We start from the raw sequence: 7,403 nt of genomic DNA, 5'->3' as shown, positions 1-7,403 counted from the left end.
TTGAGCTGTTATATGCTAGTGCCTTTATGATATGCATGTGGTGTTCCACCTATACAGTAAGCCTGAGTATGTGGTACATACAAGATGGTGAGGCTGTGGGTGAGGTGCAAGCGGTGTTCCTTGTACTACGTGTGGATAATAGACGTATTCCTGCATTTCTCCGGCCAGTAGAATAGTGATAAACACACATGGCATGAATATTTGTTGCACTGCATAGTTTTGGAACTGATATTGATATTACTGCTTTTAGAACTTATATTGCACATGTAAGTGAGCTTAGGGTGGAAGATCCTTGAGGACCCCTTGTCTTACTGAGATTTCTGGTTTAGAGATCTCACCCCACGTTTGGAGAATGCTTATTTCAGGTTTGGGTAATGCAGGGGTTGAGACCTCTAGTGGCAGGAGGTCAGAGCTTAGCTGATAGATGTTGCATGTTTATGCTGCTATGTGTGATGCGAGATCCTGTTTACTGTCTTATGCTTTTAGCTTCAGTTATGGATTATTATGTTTAGACTTGGTTGATTATGTCGTTGATTTGGTGAGCATGAGGATTGTCCATGCCACATAGACTTGTTTATGTTTTGTTTTAGTTGGAGTTGTAATAATGTATCAGGATTATTGTTCGGACTACGGGTAGTAGATCCGTGACTTAGATACTCACATTTATATCTATATATGGAGGTATTTCAGTTAGATGTTTATTGCAATTTACATACAGGCGGTATTTTATGAAATTGATTAAGTAATCAACTTGGCTAAGTATAATGACGTCATAATTGAAAATAAAAAGATATTCCGCATTTTTAATTAAGCGCAGCTTAATACGATAGTATGATAACATTATCGGGTATACACAGGGTGTTACATATGGGCTCATACATGTTTTTGCAGTACAAATGGTCTTCCATCATAAGTCTCTAGTAAGTGAAGTTGTCAGCTATCAGTTTGAACATATCTCCATAGTGAGTAACATCACTAGTCTCCATCTCATCTCCTGAGAATCCTTTGAACTCTGGCTCTGATATCACTATTGGAAACTCGGATCCCTCAAGATTGGCGCAGAAACGTTCATAAGTCGGTACTTCGAGTTGAGAGCACGAAAATAAGAAGTCGGCCTGGAGTCACTAGCGCAGCAGAAATGAAGAAATTGCATAAGAAGAAATATAGAGAAACATAATTGAATTTTAGTGTGAAAAACCCTCTTTAACGAGAATAAGTAAAAACCATGGGACACTATAGTCCATATTCAAACTTCCACTATGAGAATAATAAGTTATAAGAAATCAAACTTCACCAACAAATGATGGTTCACTCAAACTTCTTTCTAGAGATAATCTCAAAAACCTAAGCTTCAAATCTTTATTCAAAATATCTAACATATTACAAAGGTCTTCAAGTGTATATATAAAAGATGGAAGAACCGTCCACCTTCCTTTCAGAATCTTCCTTAATGATGAGATAGTTGAGGTGATTGGACTGTCTTGAGCCTTGGTTCCAATAAATGAGAATACATGTCAGCACTAATAGAGGAACACCACCCAACAGGTTCACGAACGATCATTGTGATTTTTAAAGTTTAGTGAATTGAAGTTAATATTAACTAATGTTTTAAAATTTATGAAAATTAAACCAATAATACTTTTGAATTATAATTTGATTATTTCAATTAATTAAATTTATAATTCATTCACATAATATTCGAAATAGAATTATATATATATATATATATATATATAAATATATAATATATATATATATATATAGGGTTAAGCGGATGTGATGTGACTTGACTTATATATATAAAGGGTTAAGCAGATATCATGCACTACAGCAAATACGGCATTCAGCGTCGGTGATATTTGTGCTTAGCGGCCATTTAAATCGCCGGAGAAAATTTCTCTGGCCTTTTCGAAACCGAGTCTAAATTTGGGGTCGGCAAATATTTCCGCATCGGTTTTAAATAACCTCCAGAATAACCGCCATTGATTAACAAACGATCGTTGTATTATGTTAAACCGTCGTGCAGTAAAGTGACTAGATAAATTTAAAGCGGCTGTTTTTTTTTTTTTTTTTTGGTATGCTAAAGCAGCTGTTTTAAACCTCGTGAAAGTTGAAGATTCAGCAGCCTCTGTTTTATATTATATTCAGTATTATTATTATTTGAAACACATTATTAATTTATAGTATTCAAGTCTGTCAATATAATATCATCAAATTTATATTAAATTAAATATGATCCTAAAATAAACACACAAAATAATAATAATAAATTCAAAATGTCTTTCATTAAAAATTCATAGAATCCAATATATGATTAAAAAAAATTAAATATGTTTTTTACAAATTAAACATAAATAAAATCAGAGTATCAATAAAATTACGAATATTTAAACCTAAATATCTACTATGTCTGATGACTTGTACACCAGTGGTCTTCTTCACAGGTGCTGTTTGAATCTCCATCACATTCTATTTTGAAGTAGATTTGTTAGTTTTCCTTTTATCTTCCTCTTCCTCTGATTTACTTTCCTCATTATTATCTTCACCTTTTGGCACTGAAATATCTTCATCTTCCTGAGAATCAACTTTTGCATCTGAAAGTTCAGAATGAGATAAATTACATCCCAGATTTTCCATGGAAACAAAAGGATAGAGAAATCTGAGCCATGAATTTTTTGAAGCAACAAAAAACTATAACTAATAATCCACCAGAGTAGACATGGTACTAATTGAAGTCGCATCAGCAATAGAATATTCATATCCAGATGAAAACAACTTATCATGCTTTGTTCATCTAAATGCCAAAGAGGCATGAACATTATAAGAACATTTCAAAAGCAATTGCAAATAATCAAAAAAGAAACTTCCTCGAGACACTATAAGAACATGCACAATTCCAGCAAATGGAACTGAAGAAAATCTACTATAAAATGTAACATTAACCAACAAAATCAACTATTATCAAAGGCTCAGCTTTTAGTTCTTAACTAGTAAATTTTTTTACCTCCTTAAAAAACAAAACTTAAGGTCACTAGACCACAAGCATAAGATTCACGATGTAAACTTACAATTGCATTACGGACCAAAAGGAACTTTTTTTTTTCTTTTGCTATGAGTACCAATGGTATATTAGAGCTAAGGGGTTCAATTATTATATTTAAACAAGAATTATTAAGACTTTCAGATTGTTCCAATTATCAAAACAAGACTTACTAAGCAACATGAAGATATTGAATCATCACGATAAATTAGATCACCACATGCTGCATGAAGAATCAAGCATTAACCACCAGGTTTTAATGCAAGAGTGTGCCCAAAAAAGGCTAGAGCATATCAAATATGCATCAAGCCATAATGAATGTCAAGGATAATTTAACAATACCCCTTAGCAGGTTTTTCAGAAGCTTCCCCAGAAGATTTGCTTGGGGTTGCCTTTGTGGCATGCTTTTTACCTTTCTGTAGAATAGAAACAAGCTTCAGAAAACTAACTCCAACAAAATAAAATTATAAAACAAATTAAAACAGTATATTTATACCAAGGGTCAGGATTCAATGATACTACTAATACAAGGCAGGGAACACATGGTCAACTAGCTTAAAGCGAGTACTTTTGAATTTTGATTGATTCAACTGTTGAATTATAATTGGCATACTGAGCTCACAAGTTAAATATGATAAAAATTGGAAGAAAAAAAATGAGTCTTATATCATGGTTGAATTTCTCTTATGTTTGGAAAGTCTATAACTTGTTAAGATATTTGATTGGTGTACAAAACTATTTCAAAAATAACATGAATACTTGTACTATCTATGAGAGGTAATAGTGTGGATTAAATTTATGTCACAATTTTAAAAAAAAGACACTTGATCCTTATCCTTTTACAAAAACAAAATTAGAAAAGAAAGAGGGAAAAAAAAACTTTTCCTTATCGGCAAGCAAAACATCAGTCGTAGCATGTGGGGACTCCAAAAATTCCATCAACTTTGTAAACAGTTCCTCTTGAAATAATGTCTTATTAATAATTTTTTTTTGAAAAGACAAAGCCTATGATACCATACCAGAAAGAACAAATATTAGGTCAATACTCACCTTCTTCATACCAATCTTAACTTTTGTATGTTGAGCACATCACAGAAGTCCACCAACTTTTCTTTCACACATTTGTCAATATTTCCCGTATCTTGGCTCTCTGTTTTTCCTGCCAAGTATTATAAAACCATAGAATTATGCCACGTTGTGTTATCTAGTCCACCCAATCCCCACTTCCCTTCCTATAAATACTCCTCAACACAGCCGAGTCCATCCTACTCCCCTCTTACATTCACAATCCGAACTCTCTCCCTTTCATTCCCAAATTCTCACTCCAATTGCTATTATCCTCTCAAACTCTTACCATTCTCCTAAAACAAAATGGCCTTCTTTGCATGAACTTTCAGATGAGTTATCAAATAAAACTTTAATCATTCTATAAAAAAATTTAGAATCATGTTGTGCACATACTTCATACACAGTGAAACTACACTTTAAATGGATTTCATAGATGTATCAATTATATCAAACCAGAACTAAAAGTCAAAAGAGAAAAGAAAAAAACTATGTACCTTATGTGAGGCCATGACATCTGAGTCTGCAAGTAACCGATACAGGTTTTATGATTGTTCTATCACACATCTTATATTAATGCTAGAATTTTTGAATCCATTGGAAGAACAACCATGCCGAACCTGCAAGGATAAGCCAAGGTGATCAGTACCAACTCAAGACTTGTTTTGAAGGAAAATACAAAAAAGCAAACTTATGATTTTTTTCCTCATTAAAAAAGTTCACAATTATTTTCTTTGTAACTTTCCCATGTTAGATAACAACGTCAGGTTATAACTGCTGATTTTTGCAACAAGATTCTGATCCAACAAAACATCTTTTATCTTAAGATCATTGGAATATACAACAGGGACAATCGTTGTATGAAAAAATTGAATTCCCTTTGCTACTTCAATTGCAGCTCCTATGCGATGGGTCCAACTCAGCGATTTTCTAGCATGCCCATCTGCCAAAAAATATGTGTAATCTTGTTTAATAATACCATTTTTACAACCTCCAACCTGATAAAGTAGTTGGTGTTTTTAACGAATTACCAGAAATCCAGCTATCCTCCAACCAGTGATTGCCAGTGTGGGAAGTTCAAGTTTCTGAACTGTGACGGAGGTGTCATAAGCATAATCTATTAGAGAGACACATGCAACTAATTTTCCAACTATCATTTCCTAGTTCTATATTTAGGCTCATAGGACATGGCCATTGGCGACTAATAAAACTAGTGAGAGCATGAAATTGACCATCACACACACTCAAAACCCAATCAGCAATTCATAAGAATTGACATTGACATTGACATTCCATCAAACATGTAATGTTCAAGCTACATACACAGAATCTGCAACATCAAATATATCAATCAAACCGTTCGGGATGTTGAAAATGAGAAAGCCTGAAAAAATAAGATATTTTTTCAATGAACTACTACTAATAATACAATAATAATTCGATACTACTAACACAGGATTCAATGAACTAAACATGCAAAGAATCAAGGAAATTTATTACAAAAAAAAAAAAAAAAAAAGAATCAAGGAAATCGCAGTCATTGAAAATAGTGCTACCTTCATGAAGAACCGTGGAAGGTTTCGTATTGATGTTGAGAAATAGAGCTACAATTGAAGAAAACTCTAGCGCATGCAAAAGAATGAAAGAGAGAGAGAGAGAGAGAGAGAGAGAGAGAGAGGCTTTATCTAATTCTGTGTGTTATAGACTGAAGTGTGTGTGCTGTGTTATCGTGCATGGAAATGAGAAATTAAGAAAGAAAACTTGGGAAGGTAAAGGAAAAATAAAGAGGAATAAAATCTGGAAGCTCTACGAAACTAAATTAAATGAGATACAAGTTGAGCTTTGTGTTCAGAGTCAATTATACTGAACCGCCCGAGAGAAACCGCCACCGGATCCCGCTTTTCTTGTAGTGATGTGACCTGACTTAAGGATTGGTCAAGTTACACATATACTACAGGTAGTACATAGTATGTTTTAGAAATTAACTATGTATTACGGATAATACATGATTTCTGAATAGATCAAAAAACTATATACTGTTCGTAATACATAGTTAATTTCTGAATTATACTATGTAATATCGATAGTATATAATGTAACTTGATCGATCCTTAAGTTAATTTCTCAAAATCATATATGAGGCCACTGTGCAAACATAGAGGAGGAATTAGTTATAAGATGCTATGTATGACTGTTAAATAATATCAATAGTACAAACCTGTTAGAATAAAGCAACTCAGAAATTGCAACATAATTAGATAATTTAATTGTAAGTGATTTGCGTAAAAAACCAGATGTTATTCTTGTATGTCGTACGTTGGCATGCAACAAGAAGTTGTTATTTATGTGTGATTCAATATCAGTGGATTAACAAGATCGACCATCATGATAACGACTGACTTTTTGACTTCAGCTTACACATTTAAAATTATTTCACTTTTTGATTTTGATGCTTTCGAAAAGTACGTCTGGTTGAGTTACTTATTAAACGGAAGAAAAAGATTTTATTGTCAGGAAAAAGTTTGTAAATTTAAATCAATAATTTTGTGATATTTTAAAGGGTCAGGATACACCAGTACTGTAAATTACATTCTCAATCTTGTCCGTTGATCTATTTATATCTAAAGGATTCAATTTTTGAGTAACGTGAACCATTTGATACAAGTGGATCAATGGTCAAGATTAAGTGTAAGACTTCTAACTCTTACACCAGTATAAAAATATCTTGGCCCTATTTTAAATGAAACAATATAACTTTTGTGTATTTTTGATAATTTTTTATATTCTTTCTCCTTCATAAAATTAGTAAGAAAGAGAAAGTGGATGTTATCAAAAAAGAAAAAGAAAGAGGAAGTGGAGGAGAGAGAATGAAAAAAAAATCAATTATGCACTAAAACTACGTTGTTTTATCTAAAATGACACAAAATTATGTCCTTTAAAATTAATTTTTACATTAGAACAAATATTTTATTCTTTTAAAAGATATTACTTTATGTCGTTTTAGGTGAAGCGACGTCATTTTGACGCATACTTAGTGATTTTTTATATTCTCTGTTCTTCACTTTCTCTCTCTTCCTAATTTTATGGAGAAGAGAGAGAATATAAAAAATTACTAATTGTACGTCAAAACGACGTCGTTTCATCTAAAATAACACAAAGTTATATTCTTTAATTAAAAAGACAGATATTTTTTCCTATAAATAATATTTAGTTGTGTGGTAAAAATATTTATCCTTTTAAAGAATATAACGTGATGTCATTTTAAATAAAACGAAATCGTTTTGGTGTATAATTGGTA

General features: G+C 32.3%; 1 long non-coding RNA gene across 1 annotated transcript; it reads right to left on the bottom strand.

Moving 5' to 3' along the window:
• Positions 1–2,368: 2,368 nt before the first annotated feature.
• LOC133301233 (uncharacterized) lies at positions 2,369–5,896 on the bottom strand. Its single transcript, XR_009750159.1, has 6 exons — positions 5,662–5,896; positions 5,137–5,195; positions 4,603–5,048; positions 4,091–4,199; positions 3,383–3,456; positions 2,369–2,594 (listed from the first exon to the last, which is right to left on the bottom strand). It is a non-coding gene; the product is annotated as an uncharacterized LOC133301233 (long non-coding RNA).
• Positions 5,897–7,403: the final 1,507 nt, after the last annotated feature.

The sequence above is a fragment of the Gastrolobium bilobum genome, unplaced genomic scaffold (genome assembly GCF_033153095.1).
Source record: "Gastrolobium bilobum isolate Gb01-03AN ecotype WA unplaced genomic scaffold, APGP_CSIRO_Gbil_v1 utg33064, whole genome shotgun sequence".
Lineage (NCBI taxonomy): Eukaryota > Viridiplantae > Streptophyta > Magnoliopsida > Fabales > Fabaceae > Gastrolobium > Gastrolobium bilobum.
Note: the sequence above shows the minus strand (reverse complement) of the source record. Positions and strands in the feature narration are given on the sequence as shown.